Source organism: Oryctolagus cuniculus, chromosome 2, assembly GCF_051225735.1.
Source record: "Oryctolagus cuniculus isolate XC-2025 breed Fujian yellow rabbit chromosome 2, ASM5122573v1, whole genome shotgun sequence".
Lineage (NCBI taxonomy): Eukaryota > Metazoa > Chordata > Mammalia > Lagomorpha > Leporidae > Oryctolagus > Oryctolagus cuniculus.
The window spans coordinates 50,420,642-50,446,337 of NC_142868.1; the positions used below are offsets into that span (position 1 = coordinate 50,420,642).

A 25,696-nucleotide genomic window follows, 5' to 3' on the forward strand; every position below is an offset into this window, starting at 1 on the left:
TGAGAGTTTGATAATGTGGCAGCATATAAAATCAACATACAAAAACCAACAGCTTTTGTATACATAGACAATGCCACGGCTGAGAAGGAACTTGTAAGACAAACGCAATCCTCAATAGCTACAAAAAAGTCAAATAACTTGGAATAAATTTAACAAAGGACATAAAAATATCTTTACAGTGAAGATTATATACAAGTAAAGAAAGAAATAGAAGACACAAAAAAATCGAAAAAATTTTCCATGTTCTTGGATTGGAAAAATCAGTATTATCAAAATTTCCAAACTGCCTAAAGCAATTTACAGATTCAATGTAATCCCAAAAAAATACCAAGAACATTTTTCTCATATCTCAAAAAAACCTATGCTAAAATTAATATGGAAACACAGGAGACTGCAAATAGCTAAAGCAATCTTCTATAACTAAAACAAAGCTGGGGGCAATACATTATCAGGTTTCAAGACATACTATAGGGAAGTTATAATAAAAATACCTGGTAGTAGCAATAAAAACAGATATTTAGACCAAAATAGAATAGAAACTCCAGACATCAACCCATGCATCTATGACCAACTTATCTTTGACAAAGGAGCTAAATTCAATTCCTGGAGCAAGGAAGTCTCTTCAACAAATGGTGCTTGGAAAACTGGATCTCCACTTGCATAAGTATGAAGCAAGACCCCTACCTTATATCACACACAAAAATCCACTCAAATTGTATTAAAGACTTAAATCTATGATGTGATACCATCAAATTACTAGAGAACATTGGGGAAACCCTGAACAACATTGGCATAGGAAAAGAGTTATTGGAAAAGATACCAGAGGCACAGGCAATCAAAGCCAAAATTGAACAATGGGATTACATCAAATTGAGAAACTTATGCACTGCAAAAGAAACACTCACTAAAGTGAAAAGGCAGTTGACAGAATGGAGAAATCATTTGCAAACTATGCAGCTGATAAAAGAGCTCAAGAAACTCAACAACAAAACCAACAACCCAGTTAAGAAATGGGCAGATGACTCGAATAGGCATTTTTCAATAAAGGAAATCCAAATAGCAAACAAACACTTGAGAAAATGCTCAGGATCACTAGCCATGAGGGAAATGCAAATCAAAACCACAATGATGGCTGGCACCTTGGTTCACTTAGTTAATCCTCCAACTGCAGCGCCGGCATCCCATATGGGCACTGGGTTCTAGTCCCAGTTGCTCCTCTTCCAGTCCAGCTCTCTACTGTGGCTCAGGAGGGCAGTGGAGGATGGCCCAAATGCTTGGGCTCCTGTACCCACGTGGGAGACCAGGAAAAGGCACCTGGCTCCTGGCTTCAGATCAGTGCAGCACCAGCCATAGTGGCCATTTGGGGGGTGAACCAACGGAAGGAAAACCTTTCTCTCTGTCTCTCTCTCTCTCTCTCTCTCTCTCTCTCTCTGTCTATAACTCTACCCATTAAATAAATTAAGAAAAAAAACACAGTGAGATTTCACCTCACCCCCTTTAGAATGGCTTTCATACAGAAATCAACAAACGACCAATGCTGGCAAGGATGTGGGGAAAAGGATACCCTAAACCACTGTTGGTAGGAATGTAAACTGGTCCAGTCACTGTGGGAGAATATATGGAGATATCTCAGCAATCTGAATATAGAACTACTGTATGACCCAGCCATCCCACTCCTGGGAATATTTCCAAGGGAAAGGAAATCAGCATATAAAAGAGTGATCTGTACTTCCATATTTATTGTTGCTCAATTCACAATAGATAAGATATGGAATCAACTCAAATGTCTGTCAATTCAAGACTGGATAAACAAATTATGTGATATGTAAAACATGGAATACTATATAGTCATAAAAAATTGAAATACTGTCATTTGAACAAAATGGATGAAATTGGAAAAATTCATACTTAGTGAAGTAGAACAAATATCATATGTTCTCACTGGTCTGTGGTAACTATCAGAGCACCTAAAAGGTAATCTACAGAAGTGAAATTGACACTTTGAAATGCAATGAGGAGATGTACAATTTGGGACATACTCAATCGGACTTGCCCCAAATGGAGGAGTTAGAAATGTGCCAGGGGATTCCAATACAATCCCATCAAGGTGGCGTGTACCAATGCCATCTCACTAGTCCAAGTGATCAATTTCAATTCACAATTGATCACACTGATAGGCCTAAGAGTCAAAGGGATCACACAAACAAGACTAGTGTCTGCAGATACTAACTGATAGAATCAAAAAGGAGAGAACGATCCAACATGGGAAGTGGGATACACAGCAGACTCATAGAATGGCAGATGTCCTCATTCTGGCCTCAGAATCAGCCCTTAAGGCATTCGGATATGGCTGAAGAGCCCATGAGAGTATTTTAGGCATGGAAAGCCAAGACACTCTGGGGAAAAAAAAAAAAAAAAAAAAAGAAAAAAAAGAAAAAAACACCTAAATGAAAGATCTCTGCAAGTGAGATCCCAGTGGAAAGAATGGGGCCATCAAAGGAGGAGGCACCTTTCTCTGAAGGGAGGAGAGAACTTCCACTTTGACTATGACCTTGTCTAAAAAAGATCAAAGTCAGTGAACTCAAGAGGCTTTCATAGCCTTGGAAACTCATGACTAGAGCCTAGGGAGATTTCTGACGCCATAAACAAGAGTGTCAAATTGTTAACTCAACAACAGGAGTCACTGTGTACTCACTTCTTATGTGGGATCTCTGTCCTTAATGTGTTACCCAATGTGAATTAATGCTATAACTAGTACTCAGACAGTATTTTACACTTTATGTTCTGTGTTGGTGCAAACTGATGAAATCTTTACTTAATACATACTAAATAGATCTTCTTTGTATAAAGATAATTGAAGATGAATCTTGATGTGAATGGAATGGGAGAAGGAGCAGGAGATGGGAGGGGTGTGGGTGGGAAGGAAGTTATGGGGAGGGGAAGCCATTGTAATCCATAAACTGTACTTTGGAAAATTATATTTACTAAATAAAAGTTTAAAAAAAAGAAATGCAATGACTTTGAATAGCCCTTGTCTAAACTGTTGAGGAACAGTATTTATTTTCATACTATTTGTTGAATTCTTTACTTAATATAGAGTTAATCTTACATGTATAAAGTTAATTGAAAATAGATCTTAGTAAAAAGTAAGAATGGAAATATGAAAAGAAGGAGGAAGAAATGTGGGAGTACAGGTGGGAGAGTAGGTTCAGTGGGAAGAATCACTAAGTTCCTAAAGTTTTATGAAATTCATGAATTTTGTATACCATAAATAAAAGTTTTCTGAGAAAAAAAATTAGAATTTCCAAACTTTGAAAAAAAAAGAATTTGGGACCCTGAATTAGTAAAATGTGTTTGAATAATTAATCTATAAACTACTTCTACTTTATATGATGTTGACAAGCTACTAAACTTTCTGTACTGGAGCCAGCATTATTGTAGAGTGGGTTATAGTGCCGCCTTCGACAACAGCATCCCAAATCAGAGTGCCAGCATTGGCTCCTGGCTTTGGCCTAGCCCAATCCTGACCAAAATGGCCATCTGGGGAGTGAGCCAGCAGATGGAAGATCTCTTTCTCCCTGTCCCTCTCATCCTGCCTATCAAACAAATAAATCTTCAAAAATAAATACATAAAATAAACTCTTAATGCTTAATTTTTCTCATAGTAAATATGATAACCCCACTACTTTATATTATAAAGTTGTAGGAACTGAGCTAATGAACATAACTGTGTTTCTGTAAACAACAGCTTTACTGTTTATTGTAAATGTTAAGTTTATGCTTTCCATTGATATATTGAAAGCCATAAAATAAACTCAGGGCCAGCACTGTGGTATAGCAGGTAAAGCTGCTGCCTACAATGCTGGCATCCAATATGGGTACCAGTTCGAGTCCCTGCTGCTCCACTTACGATCCAGCTCTCTGCTATGGCCTGGGAAAGCAGTAGAAGATGGCCCAAGTCCTTGGGCCTCTCCACCCCTGTGGGAGATCCAGAAGAAGCTCCTGGCTCCTGGCTTCGAATCGCAGCAGCTCTAGAAATTGTGGCTAAATGGGGAGTGAACTAGCGGATGGAAGACCTCTCTCTCTCCCTCTCTGCATAACTCTTTCAAGTAAATAAACAAACATTTAAAAATAAAAAATTCTACTCTCTAAAAATAAATAAATAAATTCTATTATAAATCTTGGATCACAAGTATAAAATACCTCTCCAATCTATGTATCATGTAAACTAAGGTATTTATATCTGGCTCTGCTTATTAAAATGCACAGCTAGCTATCTGGAATGACTTTAAGGGATCGAATGGGCAAAATATGAGCATATACTTGATGATTTGTTTCATGGTAGGAAATGTGGAAAGTAGGAACACTAAGTTAATATCTCTCATAGAGGTTTTAGTCTAATCAGAAAATTCCACCAATATTGTGGTGGGCATTATGGCTCAGGGGATTAAGCCACTGCTTGGGACATCAGCATCCAAAATCAGAGTGCTAGTTCAATTTCCGATTCCTGTGCTTCTGGCCCAGCTTCCCACTAATGTGTCTTGAAGGCAGCAGATGACAGCGAAAGTACATGAGTTCCTGTCACCAATATGGGAGACGTGGATGGGATTCCTGAGTCCTGGCTTCAACTTGCCTGAGCCCTGACATTTGCAGGCATTTGAGGAGTAAACCAGCAGGGAAAATATCTCTTTCTCTTTTTTTTTTTTCTGTCTCTCTCTCCATCCCCCATTTTGAAATAAATAAATAAATCTTTAAACACATTTCCACCAATATTATATTATAGTCAAAGCTCTTTTTCTATCCAAACTTCTGTATGAACTTTTGATTTTAGTCATAAACATGAGAAAATTAATAGAGATTTATTTATTTGTATATAAATCTGTTGAAAGCCAAATTAGAGCCCTTTATGTATGCCAGATACTTGATTCAAAATTTGGCATAGTTCTTGCTCTTAAGAATCTCCTAAGTACAAAAATATATAATCTAATAGTAAATCCCCAAAATAAAATTCTGCATGAAGTTCTCCTTATAAAGATGAATTCTGAAAGAGAAATTATAAAAAGTTTCAAACTAAGATGGAATATTTACTATCTCTTACATAATAAGTAGGTATTTTCTGAGCAAACAGACAATATTATAGACAGAAGAAGATTTCAAGCCAAGAAAATTGTATGTGACATAAAATCTTAACATGCTCAAGGAACTGGAAATCCTGCCTTGTGATCTCTTTTTTTTAACAGGAATGGGAAGTCTCTAGAGGTTGATTATTTCATAGGTAGTCATAGTCTTCTTTCATCTTTCAATTCATTTAATGTTCAGCCTCATTAAAAAGAAAGAATGACTCAGTGTGACAGAACTGGTGGTGACTCATCTGATTTGTTTTGGTAACAACCTAATTGCTATAATCACATGTAAATTAACTATATTATATATACACTTAAAATGTACAACAGAATGTCAAGAGGGATGTTTTCCTGTCATGTTAATTATGGCTGGTACCCAAAATCTAAAATCAAAAGATGATATGCACCCAATATTCTAAAGAGAGATACCAGATCATCTAAAAGATGATCCAACAAACATACTTGGCAAACTCAGGGCCACCTTGAATGCATCAACAACCATGGCTGCCCGATGATTGGTGATGAGGTGCTAGAATATGAGTTCTTCTTTAATAAGGGTGTTTCAAAATGTTATCCATTCCCTCCTGTACTCTCCATTCAAGTAAACTTGGTTTTGGAAATTTTAAAAGGCGTCTTCTGAATTTTGTGAAACACTGTGTCTACTACCAGACTTAGGCATGCCCAGAAAAAGCCTCTAAAAGCAAGAAGTTGCTTATAATAGCTTGGCATGATGGAAGAGATGTGGTTAAAGTGAAGGTCATAAAATAAAAAAAAACTATTTTATAAATCCTATACCAAAAACTATCCCTATTCTATATATTCTGTAAAACAAAGTCTTCTTATTCTGGCTCCGCTTATGGCAGAGATTAGAACATCCAACACTGAGAATTTCTAGAATTTCATGTAAAGAAAAGATGCAGGCCCTGGGGAGTGCCAGACATATGTCAACTTGAAAGGAATTCTGCCCTAAAGGTTTGAAGGGGTAAGGTAACAGTTGTTTGAATTAACTGTAAGTGGCTTGAGGGGACTCCTAAGCAGCCAGCCATGAATACAACATCCCCATCAGGGAATAGTGGATGGGCGATGTCCAGTAACAAAAATCCTTTATGAAATACAAACAGGATCCAAAAAGATGATGACCCATATCTTCTTCATCAGAAAGGCACCAACATCAGGATAAAAAAAAAAAAAAAAAAAAAAAAAACACTGTGTTTTCTAGCAAGGGAGGGCTTTTCTATACTTCCTTGGAGCTCTTTCTCAAGGATCTACCCTGTAGCAGCAGAGGGAGCCCCTTGAATGCAAGGACAAGGAGAAGAGCGGCAGAGGACAGTATTGAGGAAACGCGCCACAACCAGCATGGTGGTCCTAACCTGAGGGGAAAACTCAGAGTGAAATGAAAACTAATATTTTGAAATCAGAATGAACTATACTCATTAGTACCCTCCAAAATGAGACCATACTTTCATACCTAAGAATTATCAGGAAACCTAGGGTTACCTACCTCAGATTTCACCAAGGAGAAAAGAAGAACCAACAGAATAATTTTAAAAGGAATGATGGAAAGATAAAATACTAAATTGCTTCCTAACTCATATCCTATTGAACCCACAATATTCAATTAACCAATTACACATAAAATCTTGTGTAATCACCATTCTATGACTTAGACATTATCATTATGATTTTATAGATGATCAATTAAAAATCTTGACAGAGAAAGAAAACCATTGAGGCTTACCACCTGTAAGGGTGGACTTAAACACAGCTTTGCTTAAACTCAAATCTAGGACTTACAACCCAAGGTATTATACCTTCTCATTCCATGCACTATAAACTTAAGTTCCCATTACTATTAAACAGAAATGCCTTTCATATTGTACTAAAAACCTAGACTTCTGAAAGGGAGATGATAAAGAGATGGCAAGAAATGACTTAGGGTAGGTAAGGGACCAATAAAACCTGCACTGTAACTGGGTAAACAGGACTTTGACAAACTCCTCCTATTTATTCTTTAAGATACAGCTAAAATGCATTGATTTAGCAAATATTTACTGAGCTCCTACGTGCCAGGCAGTTTTGCAACCAAAATAATGGTAGTTTTCATTAACCAAGGGATACACAGCAGTTTGCTCTACAGACAACCAACCATAGCCCAATATGTTATATTTTCTTAATGTATAGGAGCACACACAAAGGAAGGATCTGACCCTGAATTGAAGGTCAGCAAGTTTCCAGGGGAGGTAATCTGTAACAGGAGACTTGAAGGATGACTTGGCAAAGCAAAGAGAACATAAAGGTGTTTGCAGGGAGAAATGAGCATTATGAAGGCCTGGCTGCAGACATTGATAGGGCAGATGGTAGTATGACTCAGCACATCTCAACTTCTGTGGGAAAAGGTGCAGCCACAAAGGGAAACAAGAATAGATAGGATGGGGCCTGCGCTGTGGCATAGCGGGTAAAGCCACTGCCTTAGTGCCGGCATCCCATATGGGCGCTTGTTCTAGTCCCGGCTGTTCCACTTCCAGTCCAGCTCTGTTATGGCCTTGGAAAGCAGTAGAAGATGGCCCAAGTCCTTAGGCCCCTGCACTCATGTGGGAGACCTGGAAGAAGTTCCTGGCTCCTGACTCCTAGCTTCAGACTGGCCCAGCTCCAGCCGTTGCGGCCAATTGAGGAGTGAACCAGCGGATAGACCTCTCTTCTCTGCCTCTCCTTCTCTCTCTGTGTAACTCTGACTTTCAAATAAATAAATAAATAAATAAGTCTTAAAAAAATGGATAGGCCACAGTAAAAGGACATGACTCTCCTGGAAAAGAAGTGTGAAGAGGAGATAGCAGTAAACAACTCGTGTGTTTACATAAATTCCTGAAATCATATAAACAATGCAACTTCTGAAAAACCTCCTCCTCTGAACTTATTCCAAACCACAATTCCGATTCAAAAATTTGGGGAAATGGGAGGAATGCAAAGCAACCAATTTAATAATCGGCTTCACAAAAGCTATCCTCCTTCCTTGGCCTGCACCTTACACAGCATATGCCAAAGGAAAGGCATGCTCCCCGGAAGGGCTGGGCAGCAACGATGCCTGTGGTCTGGCTGCCACAGATCTACCACCACAACAAAATCTGTTCATTAGGATTTCTAAAATTATTGCAGTTATAATCACAAAAATAAATTACTATTATTGGTTTGATTATAATGCAAACTTATCATTATTGGATCTATTATTACAATACTACAAAGATTTTTGATTTTTTTTCTTTTGTTTTCTTCTTGCTCTATTTTGCTTTAGTTTGTGTAGACACAGAAAACTGTTGAACAAAGACACAGATCCAGGACTCTTAGGACTCTCTACTTTGGTGTTGGTCTAAAGCTAAAACACCTGTACATTTTATTCCCATGGTTCTTCCTTTCCCTCCCTTTTCTTGGTTAATTTCCCTGGGCACCAAAGGGGGAAAAATGGGCTATTAGAATAAGTAACAATCAAAACAATTTAAAAAACTTCTCATTTATTGAGCTCTTGCTTTGCGAGAGGTACAATGCTGGCTGTTTTGAATACAGAAGCTCTTTGGTTTACTATGTGGTTAACACACATCATAAGTTGAAAATATCTAAACCAAAAACTCACTTAGTACCTGTAACACACCAAACATCACAGCTTAGAGATACAGCACTGCCGGAGGATCCATTCTTCTCACCTTGTGATTACATGGCTGCCTTGGGGCTGGGGCTCACTGTTGCTGCACAGTGGCCCAAGTGTATGGCACTGCTGATAGTCTGGGAAAACATTCAAATTCAAAAGTTGAAGTGCAATTTCTAGTGAGTGTATCACTTTCACACTGCTGTAAAGTTGAAAAATGGTATGTAGAACTATCATAAATTGTGGGACATTGGTGTATTAACTCATTTAGTCATCTGAACAATCATTTTTTTTTAAAGATCTATTTATTTGAGAGGCAGAGTTACAGAGGGAGAAGGGGAGGGAGGGAGTGACAGAGATGTCTTCCATCCACTAGTTCACTCCCTAAATGTCTGCACCGGCCAGAACTGGGCCAGTCCGAAGGCTGGAACCAGCAGCATCTTCCAGTTGTCCCACGTGCGTGCAGGGACCCAAGTACTTGGGTCATCCTCTGCTGCTTTCCCAGGGACATTATCAGGGAGCTTAACCTACTATACCACAGCACCAGTCCTTTATTTTATTTTTTAAAGATATGAACATAGGTAATATTATCATTTTACCGATGAATTAAGGCACAAAAAGATTTTCAGGTCCCTCTTATTCCACAGACATTATATGTTGGAAGACATCTTCACATTCTTACTGTTTTATGGAGGGGCCAGTCTTGGTTGGAGTTGGATGGAAATTTTTAAAAAAGGATATTCTCCTTCAAAACACAGAATATGTTGACAAGAGATCTATTATATTCAAGAAAAAATGTGTAGTACTATTGCCATGTTTATCTATATCCTGAATGTTGATAAAGAAATAAATTTAAAAAATTCTTTCATTCCATGAATCTATTTTTATTAAAACTGAACATTCTTCAAGTAATATTAAACATTGGGCAGGCAACCAAAATATATTGTCAAATTTTATTTTATTTTTTTTTTTTGACAGGCAGAGTTACACAGTGAGAGAGAGAGAGAGAGAGAGAGAGAGAGAGAAAGGTCTTCCTTCCGTTGGTTCACCCCCAAATGGCCGCTACGGCCAGCGTGCTGCGCTGATCTGAAGACAAGAGCCAGGTGCCTCCTCCTGGTCTCCCATGTGGGTGCAGGGCCCAAGCACTTGGGCCATCCTCCATTGCCTTCCCGGGCCTCAGCAGAGAACTGGACTGGAAGAGGAGCAACCAGGACAGAATCTGGTGCCCCGACTAGGACTAGAACCCAGGGTGCTGGTGCCACAGGCAGAGGATTAGCCAAGTGAGCCACGGTGCCGACCAAATTCCTTTCTTAATATGACAGTGTGAATCTATTTGTAAATTTTCCTGATAGCAAGTTTACCAGGCTGACAATGGCTCTGCAAATTTGTATCATGATGCATTCTCCAAACTTCAGAGCTTTTTCAACAGCAAAATTTGGAAGATTAGAGCTGTATCTCTGAAATGAAACATTTCATTTTAAGGTGAGATATATACAACAGATTACCATAAATTATGTTGTAGCCAAAGGAAGGAAGGAAGAATGATTGAGACCTTTCCTAAAGTAATGACAAACTTCAAACCACAGATCCAGGGTCACTAAGCAGGATAAATACCCAAACTATCCACCTCTTTATGCATCTTATGCAAACTCCAGAAAACCAAGACAAATACAAAAGAAGAACTAAAGAAGCCAGGGGATGGAGGGTGAGGAAACTTGCATATAGAGAAACAAGGATAAGAATTACAGTGAGTTTCTCATCAGAAACATGCAAGCAATAAGAGAATAAATTGAAATATTTAAGACATATTCTAAAAGAAAAAAAAAACTACCAGCTTTAATCCAACAAAATTACCACTCAAAAGTAATGGAATGTGAAGACTTTTTCAGACTCAAAATAACTGAAGTTATTTATTGTATGCACACCTGCCCTGCAAGAAAGAGTACAAGTTTTTGAGGTAAAGGGAAAATTATACAGATCAGGTACTGGGTTCACACACAGAAAAGAAGTTTATTGGAGAATATGTAAATGAGTATGAAATGGAATTTTATTTTTTATTATTAATTGGCCTAAGAGATATTTTAAAGTAGTAACTGTAACAATGCACAAGGTGCTTACAACATACAGATAAGAGAACTAAATGATAGCAATGCCACAGGGGACAGGAGAAAACTGTGCCTAAGGCACTAAATGTGACCAAGTGTAACATTTTCTGAAGGCTGACATAAATTAGTTAAAAATACGTTATAAAACCTAGAGGAGAAAAATCTTAGGGTACTACTAAAAAGGTGTTTTTTTTGAAGAATAAGTGATATGTTAAGAACAAATATAAAATGAAATAATATAAAATACTTAAGAGAATGCAGAAACAAATACAACAAATTCAAAACAGTTAAAACATGATGGGTATTAATAACACCATGCAAATAATCACTTTAAAATGTGAATATTCAAACATATCAATTAAAATACAGAGATTGCCAGAGTGGATTAAACAAAATTGATTCAACTACCTATTATCTGTAAGAAACACATTTTATGTCTAAAAACTGTTAGATTTACTCAAAGTAAAGGAGTTGATCAAGATATAATAACTAGCAATTATGAAGAGAAAGCTTTAGTAGCTGTAGTAATTTCAGACAAATCAGAATTCAGAACAAGATTATCAGAGATATATAGGGAAAATTTATAATGATAAAAACAGAAGTTTTTCAAGAAAATATAACAACCCCAAACTAAAACATCTAACAATCCAGCATCAAAATTTATTAGGCTAAAACCATTAGAACAGAAGGGATAAACAGACACATCTACCATGAAACTTGGAGACCTCAAAGACTGTCTGTCAGTGACTGATTGATGAGGTAAGAAGAGAATCAGGAAAAGTACACATGACCTGAACAGCACTCTCAATCAACTTGACCTAATGTGACATCTGTAGAACAGTCCACCCAAGGGCAACAGAATGCACATTCTTCTTCAGCTGCACGTAGACCACATTCTGGGCCATAAAACACAACTTTGCAAATTTAAAAATAAGAATAAATACATATAAAAGTCATATCAAATACATTTTCAGATCACAAAGAAATGAAAGTTGAAATCAATAGTAGAAAGATAGCTGGAAATTCCCAGGCATTTGAAAATAAAACCACACATATCTAAATAACAGATCTGTGAAATAAATCTTAATAAAATTTTTTAATATTTAGAGCAAAATTTGTAATATGAGATAACTTGTGACATGCTTTTTTTTTACCATTATATACATATCCTAAAAATCTATCAGAAAAGTTTCTACCATAGGAAATTCGATAAAAGATGAGAAATATAAACCTAAAGCAAAAGACTAGAAGCAATAAAAATTAAAGCATTAATCAATTAAATTGAAAATGGGAAACAACAAAAAAGTCAATGAAAGCTGAAATTTGTTCTTTGAATTTTTCAGTAAAATTTTTCAGCCTCTTTATTAAAGAGAAACCATGAAATAAGAATATTATGATAAAAATAATGCAGTACTATGATTCATTTTTCTCTCTGTTTAGTTGATAAAGATAAAATGGGCAAATATATTGAGGCAAGTAACAGAAAATATGAACAGGTTCAATACTTGTTAGTTTGGACTCATGATTTAAAATATCTCTATAATGAAAATTCCAGGCACTAATGCCCTCACTGTTGAAGTCATCAAAGATTTAAAGGAAAATTTAATATGAATTTAGGATTTGGAGGAAGTCATCAGGCTTCCTAGTGTTTGCTTTTCCACATAGATGAAGTATAATTTTGTGACAACAGGATGCTTGCTTTCTGTTAAATTGATGCTTAATTTCTTACATAATATTTTGATGCAGATATTTTGAATGGAACTCTTGAGCTCTTAGTGTTAGAAAACTTCTAAGTCTTAAGAAAAAACAGAGAAGCATCCCAAAGGTGCAAGGAAGGTCAGGAGTGAGATAGAATGAAAAGGAAGATAGAGTTAGAAAGAAAGCTGAGACCATGAGCATTAATTGAGGAAGTCAGTAGTGGATTTCAGTGGTTTCCTCCACTTTCATTCTTTTAAAAAGTATATTTTAAAATGTTTATTTATCTTTCATTTACTTGTTAGAGTAAGAGAGTATTCTTCCATCTGCTGGTTCACTCCCCAATTGCCCCAGTAACCAAGGCTGAGCAAGGCTGGAACCAGGAACCAACAATTCCATCCTGGTCTTCCAAATGAGTAACAGAGTCCCAAATATTTGAACCATCATCTGTTTCCAAAGGTGCACATTAGATAGAAGCTGGGTCAGAAGTGGAAGCAGAAGTTGACCCCAAGTACTCAATATAAGAAAAAGTATTTAATCTGATTATAAATGTATGAAACATACCGGGGGATTCCAATTCAATCCCATCAAGGTGGCATGTACCAATGCCATCTCACTAGTCCCAGTGATCAATTTCTGTTCACAATTGATCACACTGATAGGTCTAAGAGTCAAAGGGATCACACAAACAAGACTAGTGTCTGCAAATACTAACTGATAGAATCAAAAAGGGAGAGAACGATCCAACATGGGAAGTGGGATACACAGCAGACTCATAGAATGGCAGATGTCCTAAACAGCACTCTGGCCTCAGAATCAGCCCTTAAGGCATGCGGATCCAGCTGAAAAGCCCATGAGAGTATTTTAGGCATGGAAAGCCAAGACACTCTGGGAAAAAAAAAAAGAATGAAAGATCTCTGCGAGTGAGATCCCAGTGGAAAGAACTGGGGCCATCAAAGGAGGAGGTACCTTTCTCTGAAGGGAGGAGAGAACTTCCACTTTGGCTATGACCCTGTCTGAATAAGATCGAAGTTGGTGAACTCAAAAGGCTTCTGTAGCCTTGGCAACTCATGACTAGAGCCTAGGGAGATTACTGACACCATAAACAAGAGTGTCAAATTATTAAGTCAACAACAGGAGTCACTGTGTACTCACTCCTTATATGGGATCTCTGTCCTTAATGTGTTGTCCAATGTGAAGTAATGCTATAACTAGAACTCAAACAGTATTTTACACTTTGTGTTTCTGTGTGGGTGCAAACTGATGAAATCTTCACTTAATATATACTAAATCGATCTTGTGTATATAAAGAGAATTGAAAATGAATCTTGATGTGAATGGAATGGGAGAGGGAGCGGGAAATGGGAGGGGTGCGAGTGGGAGGGAAGTTATTGGGGGGGAAGCCATTGCAATCCATAAACTGTACTTTGAAAACTTATATTTACTAAATAAAAGTTAAAAAAACAAACAACAAAAAAAAGTGCCAGTCAGATACCATAACATGTTAAATGGAAGGTTTGGATTACAGGATCTCTAAGCAACAATGCAGCGCCAATAATGTGGCAATCTAGATAGCACACCTCTGGACTGATAACTTGTTTTATTATACAAGAGGAGAGGAAGGAGGGGAAGGAAATGCTTATTGATGAAAGCCAATCTTTTAAAAGCCGCATTCATGGAAAGACTAAAGACTGTCCATGTTAGATGTTGTGCCAACACATTGTATAAGAAAAATTCAACTTTTTTGGTGTAAGGAGAGGGCATTTGATAATAAGAGGAAAATGCTTTGTCATTAGATTCATTACTTTCTTAGTATAAGCTTAAAAGTAATCTTTCCAAAATTTCATATTTAAACTGATTTTTTTTTCATTTGAGTAAATCAAGGCTCATGGCTTCAAAAATACATAAAAGGAAATAAGTGTAAAACACCATTCTCCAAATATACTTTTTTTAGGAAAAAGTGAGGGTTACCCATTTAAAAAAAATAGCATATCACCTAATTCCCAAATTGCCTACAGCTATGGTTATTTTATCCCATTAATGGTAATCATCGACTACAAAATAAATCAAAAGATGTTTTTGAACATGGTAAATCTGTTGTAATGGTATTGTATATTACTAATGAAGATGTTTAAAAATGGAAAAATATTATCAATTTCCTAACTACTAAAATGGAATATTGACAGCCATGTTTTCCTATTGTGCAGTGTTTTCATGTGTTCTTGCTTGTGTTTCATGTTTTCCTGCTTGTGCAGTGGGCAAAATTAAATATACAGAAAGTCTGGGATTCCTTTACATTTTGACTGGCTATTTTTTAAGAAAGGATGTGAACTGTTGGCTGTCCTCTTTCAGAGCCTCTGCTCTATTCTTAGCCTTTAAGGTTGAGAAGTTCTCAGGCAGCTTCATGCCACCCCTCCCCCACCCCTGGCATTTGACTTGTTTGTGACTTTCTTTCCCTGCTATTTCACCCTGTGTTTAGCCCTCCTGGAGCAGCAGTTTCCTTAGCAACAGACTTGTCCATTTAGAGACTCAAACTATGACAGCAGCTAATGGGCATGCGTTCTCCCTGTCTCCCACATTAATGCTGCATGGTTCCTCTGCCTCCCTCATTGATGCTCAAAGGTCAAAAAGTGAAGTCCACCTTGCTTCACTCTTTTCAAATCAAGAAAGGAGGCTCTAGTAAGTTGGGAAAACACATTTTAACTTGGGTATCTCATGTGAAATCATAATCTTAATTTTATATAAAAAGCAACTATTTTCATGGAAGACAAGGAAGATGGGGTGGAAACAATGACAAAGAGAGACTCTGGAAGGAAGACAGCCACCTGGGAAACACAGAGTGGAGGTTCTGGATGGAATTGTGGGAACACAAAGGAATCTGCTTTGCTCTCTCACAGTATCTCAAAATTAGAAGGGATGTTGAGGGTCTTCCCCACCAGTGCACAACCTGATAGAAGAATGAGCTCTAGGCTGAAACCGTTTAAGCTTTACACCATTTAGATATGAAATTTAGACACTGTAAAGCTATAATAAAACATTTACTGAATTTATTAACATTAAAAACCTAGGGATTGATGTTATACAAATAGATTAACACCTTTTTTTTTTTTGGAACAGAATTTCATTCACTCAATCATCAAATATTTGTTAGGTGCCTACTATGTGCCAGCAGTGTTCCAAGTATTTGAACACATCACTGAATAAAAATAGTTTTAAAAATCCATAAGCTGTACTTTGGAAATTTATATTCATTAAATAAAAGTTTAAAAAAAAAGAAAAAAAAAGAACATACTTAAATTCAAATTCATGCAATTGTGCCACAGGTTTAGAAGTGGCATGAGTTTTCTAATACTTGACAGGTGATGACTTCAATCTGTATTACAAAGTTTTACTAGTTAAAGAGCATAGTAGTAGTATGAAAGTATATACACCAACCAATAGGACAGAATACAGTGCCCCAAAATTAATATGCATTAATAAATCTATGGAATTAATAAGGGTGCCAAGAACAAAAAAAATGGGAAAAGGAAAAATTGTTTAAAAAATCTATTGTGGAAACTGGATATCTACACACAGAATTAAATATAGTACAAAAATCAACTAAGAATGATTAGACACTTAAACTTAAGACCTAGGGAAAAAAAAAAAAAAAAACAGGAAAAAAAACATACAACATTGACTCAGATAATGATTATTTGCACTGACTTCAAAAGTTCATATAGTGGGACCAGCGTTGTGGCATAGCGGGTAAAGCTGCCGCCTGCAGTGCCAGCATCCCATATGGGCATCAGTTCAAGTTCCAGCTGCTCCACTTCCGATCCAGCTCTCTGCTATGGCCTAGGAAAGCAGCAGATGGAAGATCGATCTCTCTCTCTCTCTGTGCCTCTCTTTTTCTCTCTGTATAACTCTTTCAAATAAATAAATAAATAAATCTTTAACAACAAAAAAGCTTCTGCACAGCAAAAGATATAACAGAGTGAGTAGACAATCTACAGAATGTGAAAAATATTTGTAGTCCATACATGTGATAAGTAACTAATGGCAAACAACACCATGATACAAAAATAAATAAATAATAAATAAACAAACAGCCTGATTTTTAAAATGGGCAAAGGATATTTCTCAAAAGAAGACACAAATGGCCCACAGAGATATCATAAAACGCTCACTAATTGCTAGGGAAATGCAAAATAAAATGAGGTGTTACTTCACCCTTGTCAGAAAGACCATTATCAAAAAGATCAAAGTCAACAAATATTGCTAAGCATGTGAAGATAAGAGGACCCTTGTACACTGTTGGGAAAGTAAATTAGTATAGCCACATGGAAAACAAGATGAAAGTTTCCTCAAAGAACTAAAAATAGAGCTAACATATGATTCAGCAATTCCATTTCTGATATATATTCTAAGATTTTAAAATCAATATGTAGAAGAACTATCTGAACTCTGATATTTATTGCAGCACTGTTCACAATAGCAAAGTTATGAAATCAACCTAAGCATATGATGAACAGATAAATGTGATAAGGGAAATAAAATGGAATACTGTTGTCTTCAAAAAGAGAAATTATATCATTTGTGATAACTTAGATTATTAACCTAGGGAATATTATACTAAGTGAAAGAAACCAGACATGGGGCCAGCACTGTGGCATAGTGGGTTAAGCCACCGCCTGTGATGCCAGCATCCCATATGGGCAATGGTTCGATTCCCAGCTTCTCCATTTTCAATCCAGCTCCCTGCTAATGTTCCTAGGAAAGTTGCAGAAGATGACCCAAATACTTGAGCTCCTGAACCCACATGGGAGACCCAGAAGAAGCTCCTGGCTTTGGACTGGCCCAGCTCCTGCCATTGCAGACATTTGAGGAGTGAACCAGTTGAATACAAGATCTCTCTGTCTGTGTCTCTCCCACTCTTTCTTTCTGTGTGACTCTGCCTTTCAAATAAATATATAAATCTTTTTTAAAATGTGAAATAAACCAGGCATGGAAACACAAATAATGCATTTTTCATTTATGTGTGGAATCTAAAATAATCAAATACATAGAGGCAGAGAGAAGAATGGTACCTACTAGGGGCTGGGAGAAGGTGAATAAGAAGATATTGTTTCAGTTGGACAGGAAATGAAATAAAATACATTTGAGCTGATGGACATATTCATTAGTTTGATTCAATCATTTCACATTGCATACATATCATTATATCACTTTGTATCTCATAAATATATACAAATATAATTTTCCCATACTTCTGTAAGTCTGTTTTTGTTACTATAATGAAATACTGGAGGTTTATTTTGATTCATGATTCTAGAGGTTCAAAGACTCCATTGTATCAGAGACAGAGAAGGAAACTGTGTATGTGTGTCTAACTCTGATCTCTCTCCTCTTCTTATGAAGCCACCAGCATTCAATCACGGAGGGCATCCAGGAGGTGCTCTACCATAATGATCTTATCCAGTCCCAATAATCCCTCAAGTACCATACCTCTAAACATCATAGTAGTATGAAATAGCCACCCTTTTAACAAAATAATGATTAAATTTCAACACATAATATCTTGGAGGACACTCAAACTATATCTAAACCATAGCAATATCCAAAACAAATTTAAATAAATAAATTAAAATTTGCAAGTGAAATTGCTCAGGTCAGAACCCTACCGCTCTACCTGTGCATAATGAATTAAATAAATGGTGAAAAGCTTTACCTCTATTTGCTCAGTAATTATTTCTGCTGACCATAGTGGAAATAGTCAAATACTCATTAAAAAATAATCTCAACTATTTGCATGCTATCATTCTCTGTTTATAAACTACTATGCCCAAATCTTTACTTAAATCTTTGAGTTCTAGATACAGCACCCTAATCTTTATAAGTTTTTCAGATACCTTATATACCCTAGATACCCTGGATTTAATCTATCCAAAACCGATCTCAGCACCCTCTCCCCCAAGTCTGTTCTCTCTCTAGGGCTACCACATCAGTAAACTGCACCATTATTTTCTCTTTTGCAATACTGAAATTTAATGTTAGCTAGGTTAACACTTCTCTACTTCATCTTGAAGTCCTGTAGATTTAATTTTGTTAAACCCTCTTGATTCTGCCTATTTGCTTTCGATTGCTAGAATAGCTCCACTTAATTTGTCTTTATTTCTAATTTCTCACCACTCCTCTCCAACTCATTTGTCAACTGAAGCCAGATAAGTATTATAAAAAAGCAAATCTGATTGTGGTCTATTCTATGGTTATAATCTTCTCTGCTGCCATCGGGACCAATATTTTAACTTGTCTTACTATATTTCATGGTCATCCTTTCAATCTTATCACATTCTGATTTCAAGCCATATTGTTTAAAGTTGTCTCACTATGCCATGAGCTTTCTTACTTTGGGCTTTGGATGTGTTCATTGCCTGGGCAACATACGTAGCCACCAATCACTGCCGTGTCCTTCATATTTCCAGTTGGGTTTCTTCTCAGATGTATTCCCTGGCCTGCCAAACTAGATAAAATGTGCTTCCCATGTGTGCTAAATACCAGCTTCTAATTACTCCCATCACACTGATAATGAACCCTTTTTTTCAACAGATCACAATTACTGGGAGGCAGAGATCATGTATATTTTATTATTTGAATTCCTAAAACCTAGCTGGCATTTTTAGTATAAAATGTGTTGATTTATGTGTTGATTGAATTAATGTGTTCTAGCTGTTCAGAGTTGTTAAATGGACCTGAATGATACTAAACTCATGAATTATTGCCATATGAGCTTCTTCATATTAAGCTCTTCTAACAAAGGGAAACCATACACAAAGTTTTATTTACTAGGATTTGCAAAAATGTCTCATTCTGAACTTTCCCTTCTTTAATTAATTACTGTGATTATTTTTGCCCTACAATGTTATTTCACTTGGGTGAAGTTTGAAGATCAATCATAACTACTAAGACAACCTGGACTAAGCCTTTGCTTTTTGTTTTCATGCATTTTATTTATTCTAAAAAAAAAAAAGAGAAAGTATCCAATCTTCTATCTATTGGTTCACTCCCCAAATGCCTGTAACAGCCAAGGCTGGGCCAACCCAAAGGAAGGAGCCAGGAATTCAATCAAGTCCCCCGTGTGTGTGGCAGGGGCCCAAGTACATGAGCCATCACCAGCTGCCTTCCATTAGCAGAAAGCTATCATCAGAAAAGGAGTCAAGACTCAAACCCAGGCTCTCTGATAGGGTATATGGGTGATCCAAGTGGCATGCTGACCAGTAAGCCGACTGCTCACCCATAACTATTTCTTAATAAAACAGCATAATAGATACTTCTTAGGCTCAAAGGGAAAGGCTGAGTATTTACATGCCAGATAACACAGAGCTAAGTATGGTCACCTTTTTTGCTAAGTGGTATATTCTGCAATAAAGTTTTTATATTCTGAGAGAACTTTTTTCAGTTAATTTACAGAAGATATAATTAGATAAGTAAACATTTTAAATTAAATTCAACAAAACACTTATCCCCAGGGCGTCTAGTACCTGCTAACATGATTTATGTAAAGTATCTTTAGCCAATTTTCCAAAGGACGCGGAAATCACTCAATAAGATATTCTTCTATTGTTAAATGTCAAGGACACAAAAATACTATAATGCAAACCTTAAGGAACTTATAGAACTGAGATTTAAATATGCTGCAGCAGAATAAGAATAGAGTAACAATAATAATAATCCTTTCACAGTGGTGGGAAGGGAAATAGGTCCCTCTCTTATTCAGTTTAACACAGTGCATCCTAGATTTTTATATAAGATTAAACCATTAAACAAATAGCTAAATACATAGGTTTTTTTTTTAGAACTTGCTGTAGAAAATAACAAGGTAAATACATAGTTTTTTTAGATTTTATCATAGAAAATAACATTAAGTGCAGTTATTTTAAAAGCTTTTGAATTTGGAGCATCAAAAATTTCAATAAGTAATGAGAAATCAACAACATGCTAAAAAAATTTTGAAATATATGTAATGGATAAAGATTAGCATCAGCATATCAGCATTTAGTACATTAATGAGGAAACTTTCAAAAACTGTAAATGAAAACTAAGCAAGACCATAGATGGAGTTACTATTCTTGTGTCTTGAATCCAATCTAATAAAGTTTTTGTCCTCAAATCTACACTGAAACAAGATGACCATCTGGGGTTTTAAACTCTTTCATAATCCAATTGGAAAACAGACTACACTCCAGTTATTTCAAGCAGAGAAATGTTGATATAGTGATGGAAGAACTGAAAAGCCAAAAGAGCTGGGCTGGTGCCTTGGCTCACTTGGTTAATCCTCCACCTGCGGTGCCAGCATCCCATATGGGCGCCGGTTCTAGTCACGATTGTTCCTCTTCCCGTCCAGCTCTGCTGTAGCCTGGGAAAGCAGTGGAGGATGGCCCAATTGCTTGGGCCCCTGCACCCACATGGAAGACCAGGTAGAAGCTCCTGGCTCCTGGCTTCGGATGGGCACAGCTCTGGCCATAGTGGCCATTTAGGGAGTGAACCAACAGAAGGAAGACCTTTCTCTCTGTCTCACTGTCTATAAAATATACTTGTCAAATAAAAAAAAAAGCCAAATGAGCTAGTTATGCAATCTAGATAGTTGGCCATATCCAGGTGATATGGCCACCACAAGGGCTGGAAAGACAGACAAGATGATATTCCCAGAGCCCAGCCAGGACTGTCTGGGGAACTGTACCATCTGCAGGCTCCCTGATAGAAGCTTAGACTAGAAATATAGGCAAGACTATCTCAAGTCCCAAGATGGGCTATGCTCTCTCCTTATTGAAAGTGTTTTTCTGCTTTGAACTCTCTGCTTCTCACTAGTTCTTGCTAACTCCTAATCAATATAAAGGACTCTCTCCATTTCCATAATATATTTCTTGAGTCTGTGCCCTAAATAAGATCTTTCCATAACACTCTATGCTAATCCTCTATTTTAACACTCACCCAATCTGATTGCAATTATAATTTAACTGTCTGTCTTCCAGGGTTGTAAATCCAAAACAACACAAACCTGGGAACATGTTCCCTGCTGTATGTTTGGTACATAAATCAATTTGACATACAACGTGAAAATCAATAAATTATTTATTAAATGAATTCTCAAAAATAAATAGCTGATACCTCATCAGCTTTCCTTTGAAAACCCACCTCTTGCTTCAATTCATATGTATCAGTTAGAACTGACCCCACTACCTCCTACTCTCCATTATTAAAGGAATGCACATATTTTCAGATGTGCCCAATCAAACTATATCCCTCTGACATAGCATTTGATTTAGGAATGGTCAGATGACCTCATTCCAAATGGACTAAAATGGACTCAATCTTAGGACTTTCTCTAAAGTTGCTATTTAGAAGGCATTCTTCTTATATTATGGTTACTGAACTAAACCATGTTTGCCTGGAGCTGCTAGTAATATTTTGCTACCAAGATAGTAGAGTCTGCATCAAATAGAAATGAAAGCTTTGATGTGAAGCCAGAAAGGTGAGTGACTGAGTTTTGATGGTTGGCATCTTCTGATCCTTTGAATCCATTAATGCCTAAAGCCAGATATACACCTGAGGATTCTGGCTACACAATCCAAAAAATTCCTTTCTGACATGAGCTTGTTTTACTTCCACCACTTACAGTTGAAGAAAATTCACTTATTCCTGTATCAATATCCACATAACCAGTGGATGGGAGCTCTATATATCTATCTATATCTCTTCTCCTTTCTAATAAAATAGAATATTAGAAAAATCTTTATGTCTGACCCTCTTTTCACATATCTGAATTTAATCTTCCATCACATGTAGGCTTCATCTCATCTTCTGTATGATCTATGACCAAAAAATCTTATTTTGTGTATTATTTTGTGTATTACCATCTAAAGGAACTGCAGTAGACTCTAGTGATGCAAAAGAACCAAGGTATTTCAGACTCTGGCATACCAGATATCACTTCTAGAGCATAAGCAGCATCTGGGAAACCAGCTGAAAATGCTAATGCAATTCCTCCACTCCCACGACCTTCTGACAATGGTTCTGGAGGTGAGGCTCGAGAATCTGAATTTTTTTTCTTTTTTTTCTTTTTTTTAACTTTTATTTAATGAATATAAATTTCCAAAGTACGACTTAGGGATTACAATGGCTTCCCCCCCATACCGTCCCTCCCACCCACAACCCTCCCCTTTCCCACTCCCTCTCCCCTTCCATTCACATCAAGATTCATTTTTGATTATCTTAATATACAGAAGATCAGCTTAGTATACATTAAGTAAGGATTTCAACAGTTTGCTCCCACACAGAAACATAAAGTGAAAGATAATAGATGATTTTTTTTAAATGATGATGAAATCAGATCAGACCTATTGTCATGTTTAATCCCAGTGAGAGTCAAGTTGGGAATTGATAATTTCTTTTTTTTTTTTTACAGAAGATCAGTTTAGTATGCATTAAGTAAAGATTTCAACAGTTTGCACCCCCATGGAAACGCAAAGTGAAATATATTGTTTGAGTACTCGTTATAGAATTAAATCTCAATGCACAGCACATTAAGGACAGAGATCCTACATGAGGAGTAAGTGCACAGTGACTCCTGTTGTTGACTTTACCAATTGACACTCCTGTCTATGGCATCAGTAATCTCCCTATGCACCAGTCATGAGTTTCCAAGGCTATGGAAGCCCTCTGAGTTCTCCGACTCTTATCTTGTTTAGACAAGGTCATAGTCAAAGTGGAGGTTCTCTCCTCCCTTCAGAGAAAGAATCTGAATTTTTTAAATGAAAAATAAAATCTCAAAATGATTTTATCAAGGTCATGTTCAAACTATGCCTAATGAAACTTTAGAGGGGAAAAATAGAAACTACAGTACAGATTCCAGAGCAAACACTAGAACACTAGTGTGGTAGGAGTGCATTAGCAGATGGGAGCAGGAGGGCTGAAGTTAACCTTGGAATCACAAAAGCTCACTCGAGGAGGGCATGTTTAAGCTGAGCCTTCAACCATCCCTAGAAAGACACTCTGACAGAAAGATTGGGGGGGACAGAGACCAAAGAAGCTACCAAGAAAGAAGGATTAGAGAACATGTGAGGTGCTGAGAGATTACCAGAATAGGTGTAGGACAGAGCAAATGGCATTACTGGCTCCTAGCTTTGACTATTGTGGACATTTGGTAAGCAAACCAGCAGAAGGAAAATCTTGCTCTCTCTCACTCCATTTCTCTGTGTCTCTGTCTCCTCCCACCAGCCCCCATCACTCTGCCTTTCAAACTAGAAACAAAAGTAAATAAATAAGTCTTTAAAAAAAAAGAATGGGAAAATACATGAGAAAAGGCCTTTAAGCTGAGAAAACAGCATAGGCAAAACACCTAAAAAATGTCAAATGAATGAAGATGAATGGCCCTGGGAAGGAAGTATCCTGAAGAGCTTTGGGATTAGGATGACCAATAAAATGATGCACTTAAAAAATATTGAGGCCTTGACAATGGAATATAAGAAAACAAAACAATTCTGAGAAAGTTTGAAGGATATGATTTCAGGCAACTCCCCATTAAGAATGTCTTCACTCTGGGCCAGTGCTGTGGCTCACATAGTTAATCCTCTGCCTGCAGCGCTTGCATCCCATATGGGCATCAAGTTCTAGTCCCGGTTGCTCCTCTTCCAGTCCAGCTCTCTGCTGTGGCCTGGGAAGGCAGTGGAGGATGGACCAAGTGCTTGGGCCTCTGCACCCACATGGGAGACCAGGGAGGAAGCACCTGGCACCTGGCTTTGGATTGGCACAGTGCGCCGGCCATAGCGGCCATTTTGGGGGTGAACCAACTGAAGGAAGACCTTTCTCTCTCTCTCTCACACTGTTTAACTCTGCCTGTCAAATAAAAAACAAATAATGTCTTCACTCTGATCAAGGAAAAGTTAGTCTTTTAGACATCCCATGTATGACCATCTTGGGGGAATATTAACTGCTCTGGATTCTCTTGGCTAAGCAACTCTAGTATCCAGTGGGCAGTGAGAAAAAGAAGAGTTAGGTTGTTTGGCATAGAAATTAAGACAGCAGTTGTGATACCATATGATATATCAGAGTGTCCATATCAAGTCTCAATTCCACTCCCAATTCAAACTTTCTGTTTACTTGTACCCTGAAAGGAAGCAGGTAATGGTTCAAGTTGAGTTCCTGCCATCCATATGGGAGGTCTGGTTTGAAGACCCATCTCTCTTCATCCTACCCCATGCTCAGCCATTGTAGCAGATTGGAGCATGCTCTCTCTCTCTGTCTCTCTCTCCCTCTCTCACCTTACCTCCCTCCCTCCCTTGTTCCCTTTCTACTTCTCTAATACATAATTTATTTAAAAAAAAAAGGACAAAAACACAGAAGTCTTTGAGGATTGACAATAGAGTGGGGATGGAAGGAAATGAGAATTAGTAAATGTGACCTTATTCTGTCACCCTTTGTTATGCAAGCATTTAGTATCTACCTAATAATTGCCAGAATCAGTGTGGGCTCTCACATGTATTAACCGTTTAGTCCTAATAACAACTCAAATCACTTTTGCTTAATTCCATAGTCTCACATCCAAATAGCTATGCTCAGCTGTCTCACTTAGAATTATTCTCAGAATTTGTCATATGTTCTTGTGACCAACCTCAGGAGGATATTCATTCAAATCTGAGTTCTCTGAATAATATATGCAATCAAGCTTATCAATTCTGATTTTTAAAAATTAAGGTTGGCTTTTAATATATTAGTACCAACGTTCACTAGATAGCTTGTGATGAATTCTAAGGGCAATTACAAAAGTTGTTTGGAGCAATGACAGTATTATTAGAATAAATACATTACCTTTGACAAGCTTGAAGGAGACTCTACTCACTTAGAAATTACATTTGTTGAAAAAAAAAAAAAAAAAAAACCCTTAGCTCATAACCATACCTTGATGGTGTCCCTTTAAAGATGGAGACAGAAAGATGTAGGTGAAAGATCAGCTCCACAGTCCGTGAAGTACTCCCACATTGACTCATTCCAGCATGATTAATAATCTAAAAAAGAAAAGCAGTCATCAATCATCTTGATTCCATTTTTTACTCCCTTGTCAAAAGAAATTGGAGGGCTGGTACTCGCCACCGTGGTTA

At 37.1% G+C, this 25,696-nt stretch overlaps 1 long non-coding RNA gene across 2 annotated transcripts in view; it reads right to left on the reverse strand.

Moving 5' to 3' along the window:
* The window catches only part of LOC149127758 (uncharacterized), an 80,364-nt gene that overhangs the window by 33,251 nt on the left and 21,417 nt on the right, over nucleotides 1–25,696 (reverse strand). For both annotated transcript variants that reach the window (XR_016228901.1, XR_016228902.1), the window contains exon 2: nucleotides 25,497–25,603. This is a non-coding gene — a long non-coding RNA (uncharacterized LOC149127758). The remainder of the gene's footprint in view (nucleotides 1–25,496; nucleotides 25,604–25,696) is intronic.